Source organism: Armigeres subalbatus, chromosome 3 (assembly GCF_024139115.2).
Source record: "Armigeres subalbatus isolate Guangzhou_Male chromosome 3, GZ_Asu_2, whole genome shotgun sequence".
Classification (NCBI taxonomy): Eukaryota; Metazoa; Arthropoda; class Insecta; order Diptera; family Culicidae; genus Armigeres; species Armigeres subalbatus.
In genome coordinates, this window is record NC_085141.1 from 57530245 (window position 1) to 57558244 (window position 28000).

At 39.6% G+C, this 28000-nt stretch overlaps 1 protein-coding gene and 1 long non-coding RNA gene across 4 annotated transcripts in view; both read left to right on the forward strand.

Moving 5' to 3' along the window:
- LOC134220065 (dipeptidase 1) overlaps window positions 1-28000 on the forward strand; it is an 833398-nt gene that overhangs the window by 745728 nt on the left and 59670 nt on the right. The gene's annotated exons all lie outside the window — the stretch shown is intronic.
- Window positions 23004-23816, forward strand: LOC134219296 (uncharacterized). The gene is made up of 3 exons (XR_009981529.1): window positions 23004-23196; window positions 23262-23344; window positions 23404-23816. It is a non-coding gene; the product is annotated as an uncharacterized LOC134219296 (long non-coding RNA).

Sequence of the window (28000 nt, forward strand, 5' to 3'; positions counted from 1 at the left end):
ATTCATGGAAGTATTTCGGGAGAAACTTCTGAAGTAATTTTCTAAGAAACTGCTGGAGGTATTTCGGAAGCAGCATTTGGAGTAGTTTCCGAAGGAGTTCCTGGAATATTCAAAGGAATTTTCAAAGTTTTCCAGAGAGGAATTTTCAGAGAAACTATTGGTGGACTTTTCTTAAGATCTCTCATAGACATATCTGGAGGAATTCCTGGAAGAATTTTCGCCAAAACTTCTAGAGAAATATTCGAAGAATCTCATGGAGGACTTTCCAGAGGAACTCGTGGAGAAATTTTGGGAGTAACTGCCGTAAAAATTGCCGGAGCAAGTTTCCGAAGGAATTTGTGGAAGATTTTCCAAAGGTGTTTTTAGGGGAATTTCTGGAGGAATTTTTCGTTGAGTACAGTACATCACAATATTGGCAAAAAAGGTTTCATGTACAAAATAAGTCCACGCGATCCACGCCGTCGGTGCCGACTAGGAATTATCTATCACGCCGTTTTCTACAACAAATATTGTTTTGACAATTAAATCTGATATTAATAGAAAAATATATATAGCTCTTTTGGTGGAATGTATTCAACCGTCTTAGACGAATTAAGTACTGTCCATTGTACAAATGGACAGTACTTAATTCGTCTTAGACGGCTGATATTAATGTTGCATCCATCAAGTTCAATAGGCTTATTTGTATTTGATGGTTTAAGTAAGGTTTTAGTAATAGACAAAGCATCTAACTTAGAACTCTCTTAGAAAGAATGATAGTTGTCTATGCTGCCCCCACTCGCATAACAGTCCCATTTGACTTTTCGTTACTTTTGAGTTAACTCACTGAATAGGGTTTATTTCAAATGTACTTCCATAAATAATAATAAAAATTCCGATTTAGTAAGCCCATCAGAAAAAAAAATACCAAGTCATGTGCGTCCCATATTGAAAGTACCCGCATAACAATCCCACCAAGAATTTACATGACCTGATTGCACAAAACTAAATCATGTTTCGATCCAACTAAATCGCTTTACGGTAATCTATCGAATGATGAACAACTCAGCAAAATTTGAGCAAGATACGATGATGTTTCAATTTATTAGATTTTTTTAAAGTTTCGTATGGAAGATGCTATTTGGAACTTCAATGGCTATTATCTCAGAATGCGAAAAAAACGGTATGGGACTGATATGCGAGTAGGGGCAGTATGTTACTTAATAAACACCTCACATTAGGGAGTCCAATTTTGATGAAGTTTCTAGACTGTCTCTCAAATGAGTTTCTTATGTGCATGTAATCAAAATATTGGAACCTAATTTTTTATTCGTAAATTGACATGTTCTAGCAATAATTCCGGCAAAAGAAGCGTTATGCAAGTTGATTTCGGTGCGTTTTGGCCATGGTTGTTGTAAAGATCTTCATTATCCAAGAAAACATCAAGCTCTCCTACGTCAACTACGTCAGATATAGCAGCACTTGAGCGAAGCCAATGATCGAGGTTGATATGATCGATGGTATTGTGGAACCCAGCCGCTCCGGGCATCGCAAACTGCTACAATCTTAAAGAAAAATTCGAACAACGCCTGACAATTGTAGAGATAGACACTAAACCATTAGGCGTCTTCGAATTTTCACCAAATTGACCAACTCGTAGGTCCATTGAATCCACGCGAAATAAAAGATCCTTCATAGTTTTCAAAATCACAACTTCTCGATCCATAACGCTGAGGTGGAAGTTAACTCTGGAGTTAACCAGAGTGGTCCAACGTTCGCCGCCCATGCTTGAAAGTTTGTAGCGTTCAAATCAACGCAGCCAGGATGAAAACCCCTTCCGCAAGACCAACTGCACGGAACACTTCTGTCAGACCGCGTTAAGTTCCTAGCGCACTCTTTATATGCATCCATGTTTCATTATTCTTGGGAGACATCTACTTTTTAAGAAGGAAAACATTTACCATGCATTATTCAAGGCAGATGTATTCTTTTTAAAGGAATCATATTCACCATCATTCAGGGAAAACGCATCATCAGTTTTTGAAGGATCACTTATACTTCTTCAGAAGGGTAGACCTTATACAGGACTGGAGTTTTATTTCTAAAATAGAATAATATTCACCAAAACGCTTCCAATCGCAGTAATTCCGAACCACGATTTTTGTTAAAGCACACGTACGCGCTTACATCAAAACATATCAAAAATAAATTGCAATTGGGCTTAGCTTTCTAGTTGTTGACTAAAACTATGACTAAGTATAGGACTGGACTGTAGGACTGAATACTATTGAAAGATTTTCATTTGATTATGTTCGGAATCTTCAGGAAACTCTTTTCGGAAGAATACAGTCGATTGCAATTATGTGTTTGCAAGAGAGACTTTATTTTCAGGGAATTGTTTCAATCGAGAAAATGAAACAATGGAGAATTGTTACATTCCTCTACTGTACTTTTATGCCCAGGCTAGTCGAGAAAACTGGGGACTGGGGAATCAAACCCAGCCACCTTCAGCATAGTCTTACTTCGCAGCAGCGCATTTTACCGCACGGCTAAAGAAGGCCTCTCTAGTAATATTATTAAATATTTTTTTTTTATTCTGCATTGTTTTTTTGTTTTGTAGTGTTGAATTACTTTAAGAAAAAAAATGAGAATTTTCTGCCAATTTATGCTTGACTGACAAAGTTAACTTAACAGGTTTTCTCAAAAAAATAAAACAGGTAATTAATCCATCTGGACCTTCGTTTACCTTATTTTTATACAGGTTTTGTAGGCTCTTATGCAGGATTGCTAGAAAATTTATCGTACGCTGATGGGCATAGGATGATCAATTTGAATCAGTAATTTTAATTCAATGTTTCAAACACTGAACCGATTACAAATTATATTCATGCAAACGAATCACAAATAAAACTCACCAGTCTGCGAAATTGGCAAACGATAAAAAAAAATGATAACGACCATTATAAACCACGATGAAGTACCCTGCAAACATCCCATTAGGTAAAATGATTTCGAACAGATCGAAGGAAACAACCAACTTTTAATCAGATTCTCGAGCTTCATCCCGTCGCCTGGCCGCCGCTGACGCGCAACACCTTCACAGTTCATTCTCGGCGAGCTTCCATTTCCTGTCCCTATTCTTGTCATTCCTGCACACTTTCCCAATTTAAAACTCGCTGCAAACAATGGAAACTCTTTCCACCGAGCCATAGTTGCACCTTATTCGATTAAGAAAGCGCCCAACGTTCTTCTGGTGCACAGAAATATGCTTCTCCGGTCGTTATCGAATGTCCCCAAAGACGAGTGTAGGTAGGTAAGAAAACTTTACCTTGGCACCTCCAGCTCTGCCGTTGAAACAGCTGGAAACGCTACAACTTTCCAACTTTTTCCCACCACCCAGAAGTACCCACACTTTTTCCTTCTTCTGGGCATTCTTTGTCATCGAAATTGCATCCCGCGAACGCGCTTTCGGTAACTAAATCAATAAGAGACTGTTTCCACCACGCTTGATTCGCTGCCTTCCCTTTTTTCGTCCCGAGCTGCAATTTGCCGTTCGATGGAACTCAGCCTCACTTCCAGATAGATCAACGGGCGCCGTGGGCAATGGCGGGAACAAAAGGGAGACGATCTCAAAATAAGGAACTTTCTTCGCTTCACCGACTACATATATTGCATTTGTATCCAATTGGATGAGCACCGACAAAAGGCGCCGGAAGTGTTTCTCTTTCGCCCTCTTCCCACCGTCATCGGTAGCCGGCGGCGCTTCCTCATTGATCATTCATCGAAGTTTGTTCTTCCAATAGTAGGTGGTAGGTGGATAGGAGACTTGTTGGACCTGTTCGTTTTCCAACGCTACGCAAGGGTTAGCGACTAGTTTTGGTCTTGGTAAGCTTAGTTGATAAGGAATCGGTCTCATAGTTGGGCTCAGCAATGATGAGTATCTTAGGAAATATGAAACAAAAAAAAACCCTAAAGGATTATATTTTTTCGGAACATTCTGCTGAGCTGACGGGCGGTATGGCAAAAGAATGTCGCGTTCGGTAATTTTTCAGCCCATGTAGAACATTTGACGCCGGAAGGAAATAGCTGGGAGGTGGAATGAGCACCGATATTTATGATTCTAATTTTCTTTATTATTCCAAGGCGTTGAAAATATGGACTGAAAATAGCGTGTAACCCGGTTTGATGGTGTGAGAACACCGCACCGGACCGATTGAAGACGGAAGCTCGACTAAGTGGCGATCGCCCTTCTGGTGGTGGTCGTCACTGCAAAAGCAGAGCTGTCGACGGTGGTGAACCGAATGGCATATGCTTTTGTTCGGCTAGGAGAGCTTCCGTTTTTTTTCTGACATGGTTTCCTGTTACTTGATGTCATTGTTGAACTTTTGTTACCCACCTACATTGTCGCTTGGAACGTGGAACAAGACAAGCGACCCCAGTAACCCTTTTGTCTTGATATTGCTGGGGCTTTGACAATTTATTGCCGTATGGTGGATGACATAATGAGAAGCGATTTTTTCTATAGTTTGAATTTGCGTGACCAAAGAGATTGCATAAATATTTTGACCGGTGCTATACTATATTGCGGCCTCTTATATTTGTCAAATGTGCGGCATGTATATATGATTCCCTTAGTTAAGGGTTTCTCTAGAGTTCTATTAATCAAAAAAGTTACAGCTCATTAAGGCTTGCGAAAGATCATCAGGCATACGCTGTCTAGATTTTACAATAATTCTGTACGAAAAAATATAAATTTTGAGCAATATTATTTATGTAATGTCTGTTTATGCGCAACTTTTATGCAAAATTTTGTATAAGACGGTGGCTATCCGAACATAGAAAATACTTGTAAAAATATGATTTAGTACTATTTAATTGAATTAAATTCCTCTGCTTGTGAAGTCGAGTGAAGTACGAGACACTGAAGACGATCTTATTGTCGAGGTCGAAATACATATCTGTAAAGTTACAATCAAGGGAAGGTATTAAATGGAAAATACGACTAATTCGTCTTATGACAAGTGAAGACATTCCACTTACAAGCTCTTAATAATTTTCCAATCATAGCAAAAGAGCTAAGAATTTGTCACTACATCAATTAATTTCAGAGCATGGACCAACTTCCCTGTAGAACGTGTTTTCTATAATAAGTTCGTAAAGAGACTCAAATAACGGGGAATTTATTTTACGAAGCGCTTCACATTCAAGCAAAAAAAATATAAAAAAAAGCCGCTGCTCACTCCCAACGATCATTAACCCAAAATTAGCTCCTGCTCCGAAACGATTTGCACCCGATCCAATTAGTTTTCCCTTTGCAATAAAGTAATTGCCTTCTCGTTGTGTATATAGGAGAACGGGTGATCAATTTCTTAATTTCATTCAGTTTAAAACACACTTTATTTGCCGCTTAAGGGTGTGATCCGATTTCGCAAACACACCAGCCCGAAATCGCTTCCGCCACTCTAGGAATCGTTCACGTGAGCAACATCGTCCGTTCGCCTTCCAGGACACTTCTGGGAAAAGAAACCGTCCTCCCCGTCGTCGTCGTCGTCGACCGAAGCGAACATCCGTCGGCATGCTACAGGAAGCCGGAAATTAGGAACCGTAATCGTTAAAGCTTATGATGATGATAATCTTATGATGCCTCTGAAATGGGTTTAACGGTGCGACGAACACGCTTCGTCTAACTCCAACTTTTTTTTTCGACTGAAAACATGGATTCGTCTTGTTCAGAAGGAAAGGAAGACGCCGAAAGCCGTCAAATTCGGTTCACGTCTTGGTTTTCGTCAACACTGAATCGCACGGCAGATTCCAGGAAAAAAATAGGGCGAAAGTGGTGTCCAAGTTCACGCATAATGAATAACGCGAGCGGGATTTCAGCAAACGTTGATTCTGATGTTAATTAGAATTATCAGTGAGCGCGAAAGCGAATGGCGTGCAAATAATAACCGTTATCGTAAAAGTATTTTCGCTTCGTTATTCTCTACAGCTAATGATAAATTTTATTGCGAAAATTGTGAGGAAATATGCTTTGCGTTAAAAGTTTAATAATGGAAAATGTAATCAGAATGGGGTCCAGCGAGCATGCTCGTGAAGAAGAGCCGGGACAGAATTATGGTAATGTTGAATTAGGTAGTAATGGGGTTGAGAGGTTCATTTTTAAGCTAAAGTTGAGAATCGAAACCGGCGGATAAATGCTAGTATCCCTACTATTGGGAGAGAAAATTGAATTAAATGGTTTTTAATTAGACGTCTGACTTTTGACATCTGATCATTTGCGGAACAAAATATGCTGTTATGTACATGGATCGAATTGTTGTTTTATAAAACAATAACTTTGTTTTTTCTTCTCTAAGATGCTGGAGAGCAAATTATGTAAGCCGTAAAAGACCTTATTTACGGCAGAAATGCGGCTTTTCACTCAAGCGATACAAGGTAAACAAATTCTTCATCAACTTTAAACTCATCAACTAATTAGCACTACCTCAGAACCAAAACTGCTAGGTCAACCTCTTTCTCTACCTGTAACCATGTATTTCGCATTTGTAGAGTAAATGGCTAAGACTAAAGCTCCGACTACCGTTCTGTGATCGATTCCAATGAGGTTGATGTTGTCCGCTAATGTCAGAAGGAGTGTCAAGTACGAGATACTGAAGACGGCCTTACAGTTGAGGTCAAAATACGTATCTGTAAAGATTACAACGTGGTATCAGGTAAACCAAAAGGAAAGGAATGTGGATGGGAGAGACATGAGATTTTGGGAAAGGGACCCTTGAAGAGGGCATTTAACGCAGAAGCGAACAAGAGATTATAGCTCCTTATTATAGATAGTGGAATATATAGATGAGCGAAGATAAATCCACTGTCTCCAAACGAACTGTGAAACGTGTCTCTAAACGAGCATGACGTCACGATTTCAACGAAAATATTAAGGAGTGTGGCTATGCGCAGCGTCTCTTGAAGATGGCTGGAGAGACATTCGATCCACCACTGGTAACATCGCAACCGCTGCACTTGGCACGGTGCCCCCGGATCAGAGAAACGGCTGGTATGACGGCGAATGTGAGCAGTTAGTGGAAGAGAAGAATGCAGCATGGGCGAGATTGCTGCAACACCGCACGAGGGCGAACGGGCGCGGAACAGACAAAACTCGATTTTCCGGAGGAAAAAGCGCCAGCAGGAAGATCGAGACCATGAAGAGACGGACGGCACGCAGGACATAATTTTACTGGCTCCAGATCTCCAGGAAATCCAGGAGGAGATTGGCCGGCTGAAAAACAACAAAGTCCCTGGAGTTGACCAACTACCAGGAGAGCTATTTAAACACGGTGGTGAGACACCAGCTAGAGCGCTGCACTGGGTCATTACTAAGATTTGGGAGGAGGAAGTTTTTCCACAGGAGTGAATGGAAGGTGTCGTGTGTCGTCCCATATACAAAAAGGACGATAAGCTGGATTGTAGCAACTACCGCGCAATCACATTGCTGAACGCCGCCTACAAGGTACTCTCTTAAATTTTATTCCTTCGACTAACACTAATTGCAAGGGAGTTCGTGGGCCAGTCAGGCGGGTTTTATGAGCGAACGCTCCACCACGGACCAGGTGTTCGCCATTCGCCAAGTACTGCAGAAATGCCGCGAATACAACGTACCCACACATCATCTATTTATCGACTTCAAAGCCGCATATGATACAATCGATCGGGACCAGCTATGGCAGCTAATGCACGAACACGGATTTCCGGATAAACTGACACGGTTAATCAAGGCGACGATGGATCGGGTGATGTGCGTAGTTCGAGTTTCAGGGGCATTCTCTAGTCCCTTCGAAACGCACAGAAGGTTACGGCAAGGTAATGGTCTTTCGTGTCTGCTATTCAACATCGCTTTAGAAGCGGTAATACGAAGAGCAGCAACTAATGCTTACGCTTCGTTCATCAGTGTCAACGGTGTGGATGACGCGACGCCTCCGGCGCGAAATTGGGCACTACTCAACGGGGTGTACAGCCGTCGTTGGCGTCGAGCTAGGCCGGAAGTCATTTGGCCGAAAGGGTCGTTTGGCCGAAAGAGTAATTTGGCCGAAAGAATCATTTGGCCGAAAGGGTCATTTGGCCGGAAGGGTCGTTTGGCCGAAAGGGTCGTTTGGCCGAAAGGGCCATTCGGCCAAAAGTGTCATTTGGAAAATATTTATTCAAAACATGTTTAATCTGGTGTTGTGATACAGTGTTGTCCCGATTTTGTCACTCCTCGATTTTGTTTTTTTATATTAACACAATTTCTACCCGATTTTGCCACCCCAAAAATTGCCAATTTCAACCTGGGGCTTGGCAAGATGAAACGTTATACTATATTTCGTGCTTTGCAATCAAAATTAGAACAAACGAAGAACTTTGAGCTGTGCCAGCATTACACGAAACCGTTGATATGAACACTTATGCACAATTAGACCTGTGCGCCGCCGACACTTATTGCCGTACGCCGACGCCGGTCAACGCCGGTTGACTCCACGCCGCCGAATTTCGTATTTCACGCCGATGATTGGCCAACACGAAAATCACAGTATGTAGTGCGTTTGCATCTGCCGAATCATGGCAATTTATCAGGCATTAATTCAATAGCTTTTATACCTTCAGCAGATTTGTTTCCTTTTAACTCTGACTCACTTTTCCGCATTGGCTTGTTAAATGTTAGGTCGTCTAATAACTTTTTGGCTACAGACCTCCAAATCAACGAGCGTATCGATGAACTTCTAATCTCAAATGTAACTTCATGTGGAATAACCTCATTCTGGTCACATTGGGTGGTTCATCATTTTTTAAAAGATTTGAATGTTACATATCTTGTTTGGTCTAGTGCTCATATAAGCGGTTACAAGTCAACACTATGAATGTTGGATTTGGATTCCCGTCTGGTAGGATTGTTTTAAAACTTCCTTGGGCATGGAGCAGATATCATGGAATGTTCAAAGCAATTATTTAAGAAATTTAAGAATGTTGGTAATTCCTATAGGAGCTCCTTTGGAAATTAAATCTGATATCTGAAAATTCGTCCTAGGATTTTGGAAGAAAATGGTGGAAGAAATTCCAAAGAAGTACTAGATGAACTTCCGAGGGAATGGAATGTTTTATGGAATACCTGGAAAAGTTTCAATGGAATTTGTTAAAATAATTTCCGAAGAAATTTTGTAGAATTTTTTAAAAGTATGTATATATGTCTGTAGTTATTCACCATCATGGCTTGAGTCTTGCTCTGCATACTGCTCCACTAGTCGAATATGATTACCATTCTGTTTTCAATGCACTGCTGTATGAAGGGCATAAAACGGAGGTGGCGCACCCGTAAGCAGAGACACTTACGCGAAGCCCACGGGATAGAGAGAATCTCCTTTCAACAGTGTAATCCAACAAACCAATAAATAGAGTCGCATTCCCTTTTGAGTTTTCCGAGAGATGGCTTCTTTGAGGAAGGTCGCGGCAAATCCATTACAACTGTGGAGAAGTGTACCCATCTACATAGGTAGAAATTTTTAAAAGTGTTCTAAAAAGAAGCTCTGAAGAAATTCCTGATGGAATTGTCAGAATTAATTTAAGAAGAATTTTTGAAGGAATTTCCAGAAGAATTCTTTAAGAAATTTCCTAAGGTCCTGAGAACTTCCAAGGCTATTCCCGAGGTTTCATTTGTGGAGGTTTTTTGAAGCAATTCCTGGAGAAATTCCTGATCGAATTTACTAGAATGAGTTTATTGCTGACTTACCGAATTAGTTCCGTAATATATTTCCTAGAGAATCATTTAAGGTATTTGCGGAAAAAAATCCGTAGAAAATTTCAAACGAACTCTTGCAGTAAATTCCCAAGGAATTCTTGAAAACATTCGAATATCTGCCATCGATAGTATGTGAGTTTTGCTTGTTTTTTTTTAAGATATTTTAACCGTTTGTCACAAATTTGTAATTTTTGTGGCTCCTCCACAACTTTCCTTCTCAAACGTCATCCCTGCCAGTGAAAACCTAATTCTATGGCCAACCCACCCACCACCCACCCACTTTGAATCCAGCTTTTCGCGCACGGTAATAGCGGCTCTGTTGATTTAGACGTGTATCCGTCCTCGTACTTCTTTGACATCTGACTTGGATTTGACATTTCGATTACCCTCTTCCCTCATCATGGAACAGGAGGAAAACGAAATGTCAAACCCAAGCCAGATGTCAAAGAAGTACATGGACGGATACACTTTTAAACCCACAGAACCGCCATTACCGTGCGCGAAAAGCTGGATTGCATTCGTGCCAAGCACTCACACTCACACGTATTTGCAGCGGTATGAGTTAACCCTCAAACTGCCGGGACGAATCTTGACAACTTGAAACAGCTCGTTCTCGGTCAATTTTTAACTAAATTGCAAGCGGTTTCAACTGTGATCAAGGGGAATAGCAGTTCCAGCATGTAGAGGGGTGAAATGCTCAGAATGACCCTCCCTCTTTTAGAGAAGGGAGTTTTGAAGTGTGGCATAAGTCATTTTTTGAGCAAATGTTTAGTATTTTGAAATTTTTAACGTCGTGACAGGTGTTTTAGTATACGTAATTAATGATAAATGTGAATGGTTGACAACAATGGTCAAATAGACATAAATTGACCTCCGGATGACTTTCGAATAGGTTCCGGAAACCCGGAATATCCGGTATAAAAGGCCAGCATAGAATCACCGAACATATCGGTCTTCCGACACCTCAAACTTCTCAGAATCTCATAGGTAACTTAGAAAACGCCATAGTTTCTTGGTAGGGTAAAACTGGCCATTTGATGGCCACGGAACAGGTTCCGGAAACCCGGAATTTCTGGTAAAAAATGGCCAACATAAAACAACAAAACAAATTAGGCTTCCGACACCTCAAACTTCTCAGAATCTCATAAGTAACTTAGAAAACATCATAGTTTTTCAGTAGGGTAGAACTGGCCATGCAATGGCCACGGAACAGGTTCCGGAAAACCGGAATTTCCGGTACAAAAGGCCAAGATAAAACTACATAACAAATTAGGCTTCCAATACCTCAAACTTCTCAGAATCTCATGAGTAATTTAGAAAATGCCTTAGTTTCTTGGAAGGGTAAAACTGGACATGCAATGGCCACGGAACAGGTTCCGGAAACCCGAAATTTCCGGTAAAAAATGGCCAACATAAAACTACAAAACAAATTAGGCTTCCGACACCTCAAACTTTTCAGAATCTCATGAGTAACTTAGAAAACATCATAGTGTTTCAGTAGGGTAGAACTGGCCATGCAATGGCCACGGAACAGGTTCCGGAAAACCGGAATTTCCGGTACAAAAGGCCAAGATAAAACTACATAACAAAATAGGCTTCCAATACCTCAAACTTCTCAGAATCTCATGAGTAATTTAGAAAATGCCTTAGTTTCTTGGAAGGGTAAAACTGGACATGCAATGGCCACGGAACAGGTTCCGGAAACCCGAAATTTCCGGTAAAAAATGGCCAACATAAAACTACAAAACAAATTAGGCTTCCGACACCTCAAACTTTTCAGAATCTCATGAGTAACTTAGAAAACATCATAGTGTTTCAGTAGGGTAGAACTGGCCATGCAATGGCCACGGAACAGGTTCCGGAAAACCGGAATTTTCAGAACAAAAGGCCGACATAAAACTACCCTCTCAAAATCTCATGAGTAATCTAGAAAACGCCTCAGTTTTTTGGTAGGGTAAAACTGGCCGTGCGATGGCCATTGAACAGGTTTCGGAAATCCAGAATTTCCGGTAAAAAATGGCAAACATAAAACTACAAAATAGATTAGGCTTCCGACACCTGAATTAAAATTCCGTTATATTTGAAACTGGCTGACTTTTTTTTTCAATTGACTGATTATTCCCTCAAATTGAAGTTCTTACTACTGACGCCAAATTATAAATGAACCTTCTTTCTTCTTCTTCTTCGTTTATCACGAGGCTAACACGATGATATTTTATTGCTCAGGGAAGTCGAGACAATTTTCAATCCAAAAATTGTCTAGACCGGCACCGGGAATCGAGCCCAGCCACCCTCAGCATGGTCTTGCTTTGTAGCCGTTCATCTTTCCGCACCGCTAAGGAGGGCCTCAATGAACCAAAAACGCTAAAAGGTTTCTTTTTACCCTCAAACTGCCGGGACGAATCTTGACAATTTGAAATAGCTCGTTCTCGGTCAATTTTCTACTAAAATGCAAGCGGTTGCAATTGTGGTCAAGGGGAATAGTAGTTCCAGAAAGTAGATGGGTAAAATGCTCAGGATGACTCTCCCTCTTTTAGAGGGGGAGTTTTGAATTGTCATTTTTAGAACAAATGTTTAGTATTCTGAAATCATCATCATAACGGATATTTTAGTATAAGTTATTAATGGTCAATGTGAAAGGTCGACAGCAATAGCCAAATAGTTATAAATTGACCTCCGGATGATCACCGAACAGGTTCCGGAAACCCGAGATATCCGGTATAAAAGGCCAACATTGAATCACGGAATATATCGGTCTTCCAACACCTCAAACTTCTCTGAATCGCACCAGTAACTTAGAAAACGCCATAGTTTCTTGGTAGGGTAAAACTGGCCATTTGAACAGGTTCCAGAAACCCGAAATTTCCGGTAAAAAAAACAATACGAAACAAATCAGGCTTCCGACACCTCAAATTTCTCAGATTCTCATGAGTAATCTAGAAAACGTCTTAGTTTCTTAGTAGGGCCACGGTATAGGTTCCGGAGACTCGAAATTCCCGGTACAAAAGGCAAACGTTGAACTACAAAACAAATCAGTCTTCCGATAACTTAAGCTTCTCAAAATCTCATGAGTAACTTAGAAAATGCCATAGTTTTTAGCATAGTTTTTTGTTAGGGTAGAACTGGCCATGAGATGACCATGGAAAATGTTTCGGAAACCCGGAATCATCGGTAAAAAAGGCCAACATAAAACTACAATACAAATAAGTCTTCTGACACCTCAAACTTCTCAGAACATCTTAAGTAATCCAGAAAATGTCTTAGTTCCTTGGTAGAGTAAAACTGGTCAAGTGATGACAACGGAATAGATTCCAGAAACCCGTAACAAGCAGTACAAAAAGCCATCATAGAACCACGAAATTAAGCGGTCTTCCGGCACTTTAAACTTCTCAGAATCTCATGAGTAATTTTTAAAACGCCATAGTTTCATGATAGGTTTCGGGAGCCCAAAATATCCATGGTACAAAAGGCCACGGGCTATCTAAATGGGCTTTCCAGGAACTCCGAATCTTGTTCTGTGGCTATAAAATTGCCAGTAAAAGAGCAATCTGGCATTTTCTGGATAACTCGTTAAATTCTCAGAAGTTCAAGGTGTCGGAAGACTGATTTATACAGATGTTCTATGTAGGTCTTTTTCACTGGAAATCCTGGATTTCTGGAACCTGTTCCGTGGCCATTTGAGGGGTCGATAGACTTATTTTGTAGTTCTATGTAGGCTTTTTCCTGTAACGTTGAATAGATCACTGTTACTTAGTGTCTTACGAAGTAAGATCTACCAAACCGAGCCCTAGCTAAATCCATTTTTCGAGCTAGGGCTATAAGTTGTTTTAGTTAAGGATTACGCTACCAATAACAGTATCTGAAGTATAACTAGCTTAACTTTTCGCTGCAGATGAAGGAAATTCTCATTGCAGGACAAATGTTTTAGATGGAAATGGTTTTGTACATATAGCTTAATCCCAGGTGTGGTGTCCTACTGGTGATATTGTAGAAGTAAGACGAATATGTGGCTAGGGCTCCGATACTTGGTAGAATAACAGTATTACTGTTCTATATTTTCAAGAAAGGATTGAATTCTTATTGATAAGGGGTGCACATTCAATGAGATTCCTCTCTGTAAAGGGTCCAAATAGGCTATCATGATCCTCTTGAGAGAAAAAAAAAACAAGAACTATATTGAAACCGATACTGCATTGCTTATCAATATTATTGGAGTTATTGGAGATGCACCTATACATTAAGAATACGGGGAATGCTGCGATAGATCTAATAGCTGGTCAAAGTGGTACATCCGAACATGAAAATGTTTGAAGAGTGATTTATTTTGTAGTTCTACGTTGGTCTTTAGTACCGGAGAAGTAAGGTGTAAGGTAAGATAAGGGTTTGGACCTGTTTTATTGTTCTATGTTGGCCTTTTGTACCGTGAATTCCGGGCTCCCAGAACCTGTTTCGTGATCATCACATGCCCAGCTTTACCCTACCAAAAAACTATGGCGTTATCTGGATTACTAATGAGATTCTGAGAGGATTGAGGTGTCGGAAGACCGATAAATTCCGTGATTCTATGCTGCCTTTTGAATAGGAATTTCCGGGTTTCCAGAACTTGTTCCGTGGCCATCGCATGGCCAGTTTTACCCCATCAAGAAACTAAGGCTTTTTTCTAAATTACTCATGATATTCTGAGAAGTTTGAGGCGTCGGAAACCTAATAGGTTTTGTACTTTTAGGTTGGTCATTTTTTACCTAAAGTTCCGGGTTTCCGGAACCTGGCCACCTCACGGCCAGTTTAATTCTAACAAAAAGCTAAGGCGTTTTCTAGATTACTCATGAGATTCTGAGAAGTTTGAGGTGTCGGAAGCCCAATTTGTTTTGAAGTTTTATGTGGGCCATTTTTTACCGGAAATTCCGAATTTCCGGAACCTGTTCCATGGCCATCGCACGGCCAGTTTTACCCTACCATGAAACTAAGGCGTTTTCCAGATTACTCATGAGATTCTGAGAAGTTTGAAGTGTCTGAAGCCTAATTTGTTATGTAGTTTTATGTCGGCCTTGTGTACCGGAAATTCCGGGTTTCCGGAACCTGTTCCGTGGCCATCGCATGGCCAGTTCTACCCTACTGAAAAACTATGGCGTTTTGTTATTTACATATGAGATGCTAAGAAGTTTGAGGTGTCGGAAGCCTAATTTGTTTTTTAGTTTCATGTGGGCCATTTTTTACCGAAAAATCCGGGTTTCCGGAACCTGTTCCATGGTCATCGCACCGCCAGTTTTACCCTACCAAGAAACTAAGGCGTCTTCTGGATAACTCATGAGATTCTAAGAGGATTGAGGTGTCGTAAGCCAAGTTTGTTATGTAGTTTTATGTTTGCCTTTTGTACCAGAAATTTCGGGTTTCCGGAACCTGTTCGGTAGCCATCGCATGGCAAGTTTTACCCTACCAAGAAACTAAGGCATTTTCTAAATTACTCATGAGATTCTGAGAAATTTGAGGTATTGAAAGCCTATTTTGTTATGTATTTTTATCTTGGCCTTTTGTACCGGAAATTCCGGGTTTCCGGAACCTGTTCCGTGGCCATTGCATGGCCAGTTCTACCCTACTGAAAAACTATGACGATTTCTATATTACTTATGAGATTCTGAGAAGTTTGAGGTGTCAGAAGCATAATTTGTGTTATAGTTTTATGTTGACCCTTTTTTTACCGGAAATTCCTGGTTTCCGGAACCTGTTCCGTGGCCACCAAATGGCCAGTTTTACCCTACCAAGAAACTATGACGTTTTCTAAGTTACCTATGAGATTCTGAGAAGTTTGAGGTGTCGGAAGACCGATATGTTCGGTGATTCTATGCTGGCCTTTTATACCGGATATTCCGGGTTTCCGGAACCTATTAGGAGGTCATCCGGAGGTCAATTTTTGTCTATTTGGCCATTGTTGTCAACCATTCACATTGACCATTATTTACTTATACTAAAATACCTGTTATGACGTTAAAAGTTTCAAAATACTAAACATTTGCTCAAAAAATGACTTATGCCACACTTCAAAACTCCCCCCTCTTAAAGAGGGAGGGTCATCCTGGCCATTTTACCCATCTACATGCTGGAACTGCTATTCCCCTTGATCACAGTTGAAACCGCTTGCATTTTAGTTAAAAATTGACCGAGAACGAGCTGTTGTAAGTTGTCAAGATTCGTCCCGGCAGTTTGAGGGTTAAGGTAGAGGTAACTCGAAGACTCAAAAGTTAACCTAAACCTTTTGTGGAAGTGTTGCCAAGCTTTGAGCCGAAGGGTTAACTAGTTGTCAAATTTCGTGTTGGAGGTTTTTTTTACCTACCGAAATAAATAACCACGATTTTTGGAGCGAGCTTTCTTTCTGTCCGCAGCTACTGCGCGTCGTGTTACTTAAAAGTATTGTTGGAAAAATATTTAAAGAAAAAAGTGTATATTATATTGTGTTTCTTCTTTTGTTACAGTTAAAACAAAAAAAAACGTATACAGCACAGATTAAAAAAGTTGTATTCTAAAAGTTATTAGTACGGCTTGTGTAAGAAAAATGTAAAGTTGGTAAATTAGCTAAACCTAACCATGTGCTTAATTTAATAGAAATTATAGGCCTTGAGAAAGTGAAATCAAAGTAAAACCATATAGAACAAGAAGGCAAACTACAAGAAAAGGTAATTCATTTATTTATAATAATAGAGGTGAATGTGTACTTGTGTGGTAAAAAGTAGTAGAGAGTGTGAAAAAAAATGACATAATTGGGGTACTAATTACTCTTTTGAAGGTTCATTGGGCCTTTTCTTTGTATTTCGACTGCTCGGATGTGTTCCGTTCTACGCAGAGCTCCACAGACCGCCATTTTTGGTGGCATTTAGGAACAGAAGGCAGCAATCTTGAAGGAGACATCAATCTTACGCCATCTTGGAAATATTTTCTGCTCGGACAGACACGTGGGCCGGATTGGAGACGACAATCAATCGCTATATCGCATCTTCGGTCACCTTAGTGGACTCGGAGGCATTACCAGCCGGAACGATAATCCGGAGCCAAGTTGTCCTTCTCGCATCGCTCAACCAGCAAACCCATACGTGGCCACTGCACTGACCAGCCGCCGGACACTCGAAGCCGCTCAAGGGAGCCAAGCCGTCCTTCTCGTACCAGACTCATCCAGCCAAACCACCCGTGGCCATTCCGGATCTTTTAGAGATCAATCGATCGCCGGGTAATCATCCGTCCATCGTCATACCGGCCAGCCGTCGGACGTCTAAAGCCGCTCTAGGGAGCCAAGACATTGGGAGCTTCGAGGCTCATCGAACACAGCCGTCGACTCGAACTACCGCCGAAGACCATCGACCAAACGAGGGCCCTCCAACGACGTCATCGAAAGCTAGCCAACGTGAACAGCATGAACCAAACCGCAAGTACACCTAAAATGTCATTCCACCTCTCTTTTGATTATTCCCCTGCGAGGGTTAATAAAATTAGGATGTAAGCAGTGTAATTGGTAGTTGGCCTTATTTGAATACTCACTTCATACATGGAATACACTTTTAACTATTTTTCTATTTTCGTACCTTAAACGAGGGATCCAGATCTTAAGCTATCTGGTCCGCTGTAAGAAAATAAGTTCCACCTTGATCATGTCCACTTTGGTTGCTGGAACTCAGCCTCAGAACTCGAAAGTCTAGACCAACATTTGAAAAGGGCGTAACATCAAAAATTTATTCCTCCTGATTCTTCGTCCACATATATAGCTATATATGTAGACGAAGAATCAGAAGGAATAAATTTTGGCTGTTACGCCCTTTTCAAATGTTGGTCTAGAAGTGACAACTGATTTACAAAATCCAACTTCTGACAGGTGAGTGGCAAAGGAGTGTTGCAAGGGTTTGTGACGTTGCAACTCAAAATAAGCGACCCCGTGCTCGAGGTTCCCAAACCACAATTTTCCAATTGAGCAGCCAGGGACTTACAATATATAGGAATTTATATTCATATTTCTATAGCTATTTGTTTGGAAAATCCATTGAAAATTCCTTCGTAAGCTCCTTTCAGAATTCTTCCGGATATTCCTTCAGAAATTCATATAAAAATTCTGTTCGCAAATCTTTTCACGTTCTCTTTCGGTTCTTCCTTCAAGAATTGAGTCAAAATTCTTCCATAAATTCCTTCGAAAATCTCTTTAGAAAATCCACCAGGAATTAATTTGGACATTCATCTAGGGATTCCTTCAGAAAACCCTCCGGGAAGGCCTTTTTTTCAGAAATTCCTTTGGAACTTCCTCCAGGAAGTTTTTAGGAAATACCTTCAGTAAACCGTATAAAATTCCTGCAGGAATAATTCCGGAACGAATTCTAATTTGGAGGAATTGTTAAAGGAATTTCCGAAGAAATTTCCAAAGTTATTTGAGTGTTAAACTTATATTCAAATAAAAAAACACTTAAACAACGGTTCCAAAAAATTGAAAGAATTTACAAACGAAATTTCCGAAGATTTGTCATGCTTCTTTGTTCGACAGAAGTCTAATTTTAGCATGATTCTGGCCTGAACAGTCGAATTTTTGATACATGAATAGGTCTAATGTACTGGAGTTTCTGGAAGAGTTACTAATTGAATTTCCGGAGGAATGTCCGAAGCAAATTCGGAAAGAATTCCTGGAGAAAGTTCTAAATAATCTTATGAAAATTATTTTGAGCTTTTTAGTGGAAGTCGAGTCAAGTACGAGACACTGAAGATGGGCCTTTCTGTTGAGGTCGAAATACGTAACTATCAAGATACAATTAAGTGGTGGAATTTCAATGGGATTGTACAAACTCGTCTTATGACAAGTGTTCAAAATAATCTCCACAGAGAAATTTCGAAAGAATGCCAAAAATATGTTTCTAGTGTTTCTGAAGAAAATCTTTGAGGAATTACTAAAAGATTTTTTTTAGTAATTCCTAGAAGAAATTCCTGAAAAAAAAAACCAAAAAAAATCCTAAGATTCTCTCCTAAAGGGATTGCCGAATGTATTTCTTAAACATTGTCCGTAGGTATTCCTATAGGAATTGCCGAATGTATTTCTTATACATTGTCGGTAGGTATTCCTATAGTTCCATGGGTATTTTCTAAGGAATGCTTGAAGGAATTTCCAAAGAAATCCCTAAAAAGTTTTCGAATTCCCGATTCCCAAAAGGTTTTGTAAAGGAATTTCCGAAGCAATCTCTAAAGTAATTTCTATGGACCTGAAGTAACATTTGGAGGAAATACTTAAATAAATTTTCAAGGGAATTCTTGGAGGAAGTTTTGAAGGAATTTATTAGGGAATTTTAAATTAATTATTATAATTTCTTTTTCGAAGTTTCTGAGGAATATCTTGAGGAATTTTCAAACGAATTTCTGGATTTATATCCGAATTACTTTCCAATAAACTTATGTGCTGTGACGCGGCAATGTCCTAGTGGGGGATATAACGTAAGATGGTGTTCGCTTCCGATCCGGCAGGTTCGAGACGGCGTGGAGTGCAGCGAACGATGTGGGCCGACCAGGTACAAAACGACGTGGCGAGCGTGGAGCGCTTTCGAGGGTGGAGAGATGCGGCCTCGAACCGTGTATTGTAGCGTCGAATTGTTGATTCAGTGTTATGTGTTCAGATGTAAACTAAATAAACGAATAAACCTCTTGAACAATATATGAAAGGGAGAGGCTCCTTCATCAGTGCTGCCACCTGGAAAAGTTTAGAGAAAAAGTAGAACCATGGAAATTTGACATGGCATGATATAGAAAATGAGAATTAAAATGTCTTTAGAACGTTATAGAACTTTTTTGTCAAACAATTTTTAGTTTTTGGGGTTAGAAATTCAACAATCTCAAGCATTAACTGCTAATTGCAAAAAAAAATATAAAAATCGAGATATCATGTCTATTTTGTGTGCTTTTAAAATTCTATACCCGTAAACCAAGATTTTTATGAAAACGTCCTTAATTTTTGTTTAATAACAAAAATATACTTCATTTCCTATACCACACCGTGTGAAATTTCAATGATTTTACTTTTTCTCTCGATGACAGCTGGCGGTCTTCTCCTCCCCTATACTGTATAATGTTTCATTGCAGTTGTAATACTACTTTTAATAGTAGTTTGTGCAACAAGTTGTGGTCATGTAACTACTGTTCTAATGTTGATTTTCCATTCTAGCAAACAAATGAGGATTATAATGGATTTAATTCAACTCATTTGAGTTGCATAATGGTCATCAAAGCACCCATTTCATTGATATGGAATAGGCCACTTTATAACTCAAGCATGAACTGTAAAAAAGGTATCGCCTCTCCACATCTCGATATTGAAGGGACCATCGAGATAAAGAGCGATCGAGCACGGTATACAGAATCAAGGTAGGCTCGTAAAGAAAATGACAGTTCGAAAGTGACGTGATTGCTATCGCAGTATGAACGAGTGCAAAAGAAGGCCTAACTCAATCGTAGAGCGTTGGCTTGCTTCGTCCCGAGCAGCGATAGCAGTGACGTCAATTGTTTACAGTGAAAACTGATGTTTACATACGTGTCGATAGTGTCTTGTTTTAGTATGCCGTGAGATCGAGGAATGGAAGAAAAATTGAAATACGTACTAGATTAAAAATGGCTCGTTGCTATGAAAAACGACAACAAAACAAATGTCACCTCTTGTTGTTCATGTCTTTGTTATTGTCCAAAAATGGTCTAGTAGCCTACACGTAAAAAAATTTAATGTTGTTTATTATTAATATTTCTAATACTTTTTTGCCAAAGCAGGCGCTTAATGAAATGTATAAGAAAAAACTTATACATCGCATTAGTCACATACATTCGGAAACTTATACTTTTCATTAACTTATGAATGTTATTAGCTTTTTGATACGGGCTCATTCATTGTGTGGCATAATGAAGAGTATAAGTATTTTCGAATGGTTTTTTGCCATAACATATAAGGTTATTTTTTTTACATAGAGAGAGATATCGAAATATAGAACATTGAGATGTGGGGAGTCGACTGTACTTACGATCCGGAATCGATATAGTTAGAGCACTTCCACAGGAGTCCCCATCTGGGTCCCTATCGCTATTTCCGGGCTCCTAATAGAGACCTACTTTTACACCGGAGGTATCTAAACGGGAATGTAAAATAAGAACGCAACTCAAAATTAGCCGTGAGTTTCCAATTTTAGCGCCCCATACTGGGTTGCTAAATTTCCATACAGGGTTGCTATTTTCTGAAACGAAACTTTAGTATTGATAATAAAAAATGCAGAAAATCTGTTTTTCTTTTTCAGAATAATTTCGACGTAAACTAAAAAACAATGGAAATATGTATTCAATTTTTTTAAACTACATAGTGCCCCAGTTCAACTCCGCGAAGAAATAATTACAGTAATGGATCACCTATAATGAGCAACGATGCGCACCGGCGCCCGCTAGAGCCCGAAATATTCATGGATTTTTCGCGAAAGAAAATTCCACTGTTTTATTTTGTTATTATAGTTATTCCAAGGGAAGGTCTTCCAGGAATGCCTCAGAAGGTTCTTTTAGTAATTGTTCAGTATGTTCTTCAAGTAGTTCCTCCAGAAAAGCTCCCGCAAGTTTATCTTTTCTGTCGTTCTTTTAAAAATAATTTGTTTTGGAAATTCATCTTGGATCCCTCCGGGAGCTCCCCAGCAATCTTTGTGTTTTTTAAGAATCTTTAGCAATTCTCCCAGAATAGTTTTAGGATTTCTTCCAGATTCTCCCGGGATTTTTTTTATTGGAAATGCCCTATAATTTTTTTGTGGTTTAATTTGAAAACTCTCCGGATTCTTTCGGATGTTGTTACAAATATTTTTCTCCGAGACATTCTCCAGAGAAAAAAAACTGTGGAAGCATTCCTGCTGGATTTTGTCAAGAGATTCTTGTGGGAAAACTGGAGGGAATTTCAGGAGGAATTTCTTCGACTGCAAGTATAAATCCCCGAAAGAAATTTCCAAGAGGAAGGAAGTCCAGAAGGAATAACGGTGAACAAATTTACTACGACGGGTCTCCAGCTAGCCTTGTGATCAAAAGCGTAGAATTGCCCTCCGGAGATGGCGAGTTCTATTCCCGATTCGGTCAAGGATGCTTTCGAGTAGGCTCCTTGGGCATACCCGAGCAGAGGAAAACAGCTCAATAATATCAAATCTTGATAAGATAACATAATGAGATATGGACATGATTGATATAAGAGATAAAAGATCAGGCGACAATATCAAAATTTTGCACTAAAATATCACGAGGAAATCATGTTATGTTATTTGTAAGAAGTGATCAATATCAAGTGCTATTGGCTTGTTCTTATCCATAGCACATTTTGATATTGAAATGATATTTCGTTGCAAATTTTTGATATTGTTGCTTGTTCTTTTATCTCTTATATCAATCAAGTCCACATCATGTTTTGTTATGCTGTTCATGGCTTCTGCCCGGGTAGTTGACAGTTGTCACACAAAATACATACGCATGCAATGGCGGGCATAGAAAAGCTTTAAATTAATAACTGATGAAATACTTGTAGAATACTACGTTCAGCAGTTAGCCAAGTTCCAGTTGAAATGTAGAGCCATTAAAGGAGATGATGACTACTTTTAGCAACGACCGGTGAGAACTCAATATGTTTACGAAGTCGCTATACCTAAAACAAAAACCACCGGTGGGAAGATGGGGCGCTATCCTAAAATAGCACTCAGGAGGGAGCGCTATAATGAGAATAGCGATGAGGACTCCCGTGGAGGTGCTCTTAAAGGAAACATACGAAACTGTCTGAAATGAAATTCATCAGTTTCTCGAATTGTCTTATCGTCTGTGAGACCCTCGGTATACATGGAGCAAACACACTCGCTTTATGTTATGATGATTCCGAATAGAAAAGGATTTCAGTTGATTCTACAAACGTTCCCACATTTCAAATCATTCTATGGAGTAATGGTAAGTTTATTTTTCATTTGATCTATTTGAAAATTGTAACCCTAAAATTGAATTCATGAAATTTAATTTGTGGAGTGTGAACACGCATTTATTCTCCATTCAATGAACAAGCTAAATGAAGCTCGTTTCCATATAACTATTTGAGCTACGTGTGATATTTAAGCACATCCAAGACCACAATCCGTCGATGCGCCATCTAGTGGTTAATCCGGTAGTAAAAACGAAATATTTCAAAATTTAAATCTTGAATCACAAATTGCGTCTTAGAGAGTTAAACAGATCCTACCTATTATTAAATTAAAACAAAGGTGTTTTATACCTTTAAACTCTCTTTAATCCACCAATCACAGAAAACTACGTGGCGATTTTTAGGCCTTATCTAATCTATCGGGCGTCTTTCTTTTCAAATCAGTGGAGTGCTTTTTAAAGAACAGTTGGTTTTTTCCAGAACAAAAAAAAAGAAAAGTGGAGTGATTTAAAACATTTATTCTTGCAATTCTAAGCTCGAAGTAAGTTATCGCGCGATTCTAATATAATTTGAATAAATGTTTAACAAGTTTTTTTTTCTTAATAGCAGCAAGATTTTTTCGAGAAAATTGTTTTCAAATAGAACTATATTATTTGGATCTCCTTCAAGTTTTGAAAGTAATAATTCAGGTAAGCCTAATTGTGTATAATTTATTGAGCAATTAGTGAGTTGAACCCGCGTTGAACAGGACCAGTGCCCAAGCAACGTGGGCGGTTAGTCCAGAGTGGATGCTGCGAGTCCGCAAAGGGTTGGTTCGATCAAATTCGAAGTTGGTCAAAGTGGCGTGGACTGGTCCGAGTCCCTCGAGCGATCTACTGTGATCTTCTGTATCGCTTTCCATCGTCGTAAATCATCGCCAGTATCTGCGCACGTCGATAAGTCGCCAGCGACGGCTGCACACTCCACGCATCTAGGGGACGTCTATACCCCGAAAAAGACGCCGGCGCGCGCATCGCGAGACGACGCCAAAGTAGCGTTAGAGCTCGAGTCCAAAGCTTCGAGAACGACCAACCGAATGCACGATATTTTGACAATCGTACCTGAATCCAAATCTCCATCCAGTTAAGTCACTGCGTGGGATTCCCAAGCGAGGACGCAGAAGAAAAGGTCAGATCTGATCGGTTATTTTTGCTCAATTGCTATAGCATTTCAAATCGTACAGTTCGTACAAACACGTGACGTCACATAGGGCATTAGGTTTATTTGAATTTTCTTACCGTTGCCTCACGAATAAATAAACAACTCGAAAAGTTTTGTTACTCTAGTTTCCGCGTTCGATATTTGAATTTTAAAACCAATTACTTCTAGTTTAGTAGAATCTCTCCCTTTTTTCGCGTGACGAAATAAAATGAAAATTATAGTAGATTAGCTTATGTTTATTGATTGTTTACTAGTCCTTTAATTGATGAATCATCGAGGGTATTTTTTCAAAACTAATTTGTTTGATTTGAATTTGTTTGATTGCCTTAAGACGTCGGGATTCAAGTGATCTTTCGCTTCTGAATATGCACAAAATTACCTGCCCTGAGAAGGCAGTCTTTGATCCGGGCAATACGATCTGAGAAACGGTCCTTCTGGAGAAGGTGGCGCTTAAGCCGTTTCTTCATAGAACGGAAGAGATCGTTACAAAATAACAACAGCAGTAATGTTAAATATCTTGACTGTCATGAACTTGATTAAATTTTCTTATATTTAGAAATTCATGATTTGGTGGAAGTCATATGTAGCAATGTCAGGTTTGACACGTGGCAATGAAAACGTTTATGAAGATAATATAAAATTATAAATTGAAAACGGAGAATCCCGCTGTTTCGACTTTAGTTCAATTCTATTCATCTTTTATTAAGATTTATTGTACTCAATTTGTCTTCCCTCGATCAATTCAACTTTTCAGTAACCAGTACTTGAACGAATCCAATGCAACAACTTGAAACCCAATTCAAACAGCGTCAGCTTCGAGAGCTCTGAGCAAATAACCTCCAACTCCCCAAGCCCACTTCTACACAACAATCCAACCGCCAAAAGGTAACATATTTGTAACTTTGTCACCTTTCTGCATTGTGCAGTAAGAAATTGTTGAACACCTTCGCAGTCACGGCCAGTCAGTAGTGATGTGGCACTGCATAATGCTGTTGGTCATTGTCGGTGTTGGGGTACAACACCTCGAATGAAGCAATCTGGTATAAATTTTACGACCTCTCATGGCTTGCGGGACTGCTACCATCGGGTCACAAGCGCCGGGCTCCGACCAACCAGTCCGGGACCGAGATTGGCCAAGATTCGTACGGTTGGCTTCTTCTTGCAACATCAATGGCAGCAGCAATAATGCACGCTCTGAATGGTGTGCCCCCTTCGTACCCTGTCAGCCAGCATCCCGGAAAACCTTCTGCTTCCAGCCAGCAGGACGATGAATGCAAGGACCACACCTTCACAAGTCGCGAACTATGAAAGCGAACAGAAATAAATCCGAATGACGACGAACGAATGCAAGTATCGGATAGCTGGAGGAAAAAAAAAATACTGCACCGTATAAACAGACATTGGGAAACAATTCGTGATAAATTACCATTTGTTATCATTGTCGTGGAGGAAATTTATTTGTTTGTTTTCTATTCAAGTGGGGGGGCTCCCTCCCGTTGCGCTTGACTGACTGTGCTGAAACTGATGCTGGGCTGCGCAGCCAGCGATGGAAATATTGCTTGTAATGGTCCGCTAGATGGGTCCGGAATGGTGGAATTGCAATTGTTTAAGGCTCTGTGCATTGGCAGCAGACTGGGGATAGGAACCAGCGAGCAAGAAGCAAGGAACCTGTGGTTTTTATTCTCTTTGTATTCTAACAAACGTTTACGTTCTTTTGAAATGCTTCAATTCCGTTGAAAATTGAGACTTTTTTCATTGAATATAACAAAAAGGTACAAGATAGGTTTTATTTCGAGAAATACTGTAAAATTACGTTTCTGTTCTTCTACCAAATATTTGTGTTTATTTGTAAAGCTTTGGTTGAATCTAGAACGAAGCTTAGATGAGCTTTGAGAAATGCTACAACAATTATATTGATTTGACCACTGGATATTATTGGTGAAACGATATTGATGCTCTCAAACCTGATTATGTTTCTAAACATATGGGTTTACAGTCTTCGGTTAAACTTCCATTTCCACACTGGTGAATCAAGTATCGTTTTGTCCAAATGTTTAAATAACTAATCGCATTAAATACCGAGCCTTTCAGACATGAAAAACAAATATTTTTATAGGTGTAATGCACACATAACTTTTCGAATACGAGATGCATTGAAAACATTGATCAATGAAAATGAATCTGTTTAAAGAATTATTTCAAACGTATGATATTTATTTGTTATGCAATTTGGTAACCCCTTTACAAGCTCTATTATCCACTTCTACATTCGAGCTTACAATCGATAAACCCCATCTACAATGGTAGCAGTTGGATTATATCAAGTCGCAATCCGTTTATTCACTATCTGCTATTCAATCACTGCGAATGTGGAAGCGATATGCGCTTTAGCAGATACATATGTTTTTCCTACTGTCATTGGTTTCGGCACCGAAAAGATTTTCCACATTCTTTAGCGAACGATTACTCTTCCTAATGGTAGGGGAAAGTGGACACACATGATCCTTTGTATCATTTTAGTCATGGAAGTCAGTCATTTAGTTCATGGAATTACACAAAATAAATCTCATCTTCAAACCACTTTCATGTGCTCATATTTTGAGCATAATGCCTCTAAGTCTCAGCAAAAAACTGAAAAGTCAGTTTTATCATCTATTTTTTATGAAATCAGTGACATCTGTGCTGTTTTCGCTAAAACATAAAAAATCAGCGTATTTTGTTGGTTGCCAGCGAAAAAAATCTTATTGTGTACGCACATTCAGTATAAAAATACAATCAAGTTTGTCCACCTTGTTCGCTTCTCCCTATGGTTCACAGTATACGATGCGACAGTAAATGTTCCTAGGAACGTTTTTCATTGTGGAAAATATGTTCCCACTCTTTATTGGTAGACCGGGTTGCCCTCGTTTCGAAGCATTTTCTTCGATTTTATTACAATTTCTTTTTTCAGTTCCCCCTTCCTTTACAAGTATCTAAGAGCTAACAGCCGATCAAACTGGAAGCGATGGAAACAATCCCTTATTCCGGCAGTGGCATTTCGGTCTGAAAACATGAAGAGGCTTCTCTCCGAAAGCAGTAAATTGTTTATGAAATTGAAAAAGGAAAACTTCCCGACATAAGCAGCTGATGCTGCCCCGGATCATAGCTATTTTGTCACTGTTCATGAAGGTTGAAGGAGGGTCGCCAACACTGAAAAACGGGCGTATGATTTCACTAGAGGGGTAAAAGATTTGAAACAAATCTAACAGGCTTTTTCTTGGATGAGGGAAGGGAATGATCTTGAGATTATGGAAGAAAATTTACATAAACATAGGATAACTGTGTTCATTTTTATCATGTGCCTATGTTCGTTTTTTTTATTTAGCGACATACCGGGATATCGAGTATATGGTTCAATGGATAAAAGTAGTTGGATTTGAATTCAATGTGTAGGCTTACCTTCTTTCATAAAGAATTTTCCTGACGAAGCTGAAAACGATTTACCAAGATATTTTCAAAATTGTGATGTAAATCTAATCCCCCGTAACATTTGGTTTTCAATACCGAACATATTATTTGGGTGCATGAACCATGCCTCTTGAAAAATTGGTTTCGAAATAAAATTACAACGTTTTGAGTATTCCCCCGTTGTACGAGACAGACAAGAAAATATACCGGACCATAAGGATGAACTCTTTTTCTTTATGATAAACTTTTGAAATTCCACACGATCGATTACGCACAGACCCTTCCTTCACTCAAAAGCTTTGGAGACGTGCTGCATTTGCAATATGTAGAAACATATTCGCACAGCCATCTGAAAAGCCTTCGCCTTCCAGGAATGGAAAGCGTCCCTTCCAGTCAAAAGCCCACAGAATATGAACACCAACAGCGACGATGGCACCTGCATATTTATGGAGCAAAATTGATATTTTTATCACCCATCTCTATCAAAACTCTATTTGGGGAAGTGATTCCATTTCCGGCGGGTGTGTTGGTGCGCCACAGGTAAGCCTTCGATATAGGCAGGTGGCACAAACCGGCAGCAATAGAGTCAAGTCGTGTGGCTCGGTACGTACGTGACATTTAGTGGATGTGCATTCAATGGATATGAATATGGGTGCATCGAAAAGAGGAAAAAATGGTTTCGGCGTTAGAAGTGAGGA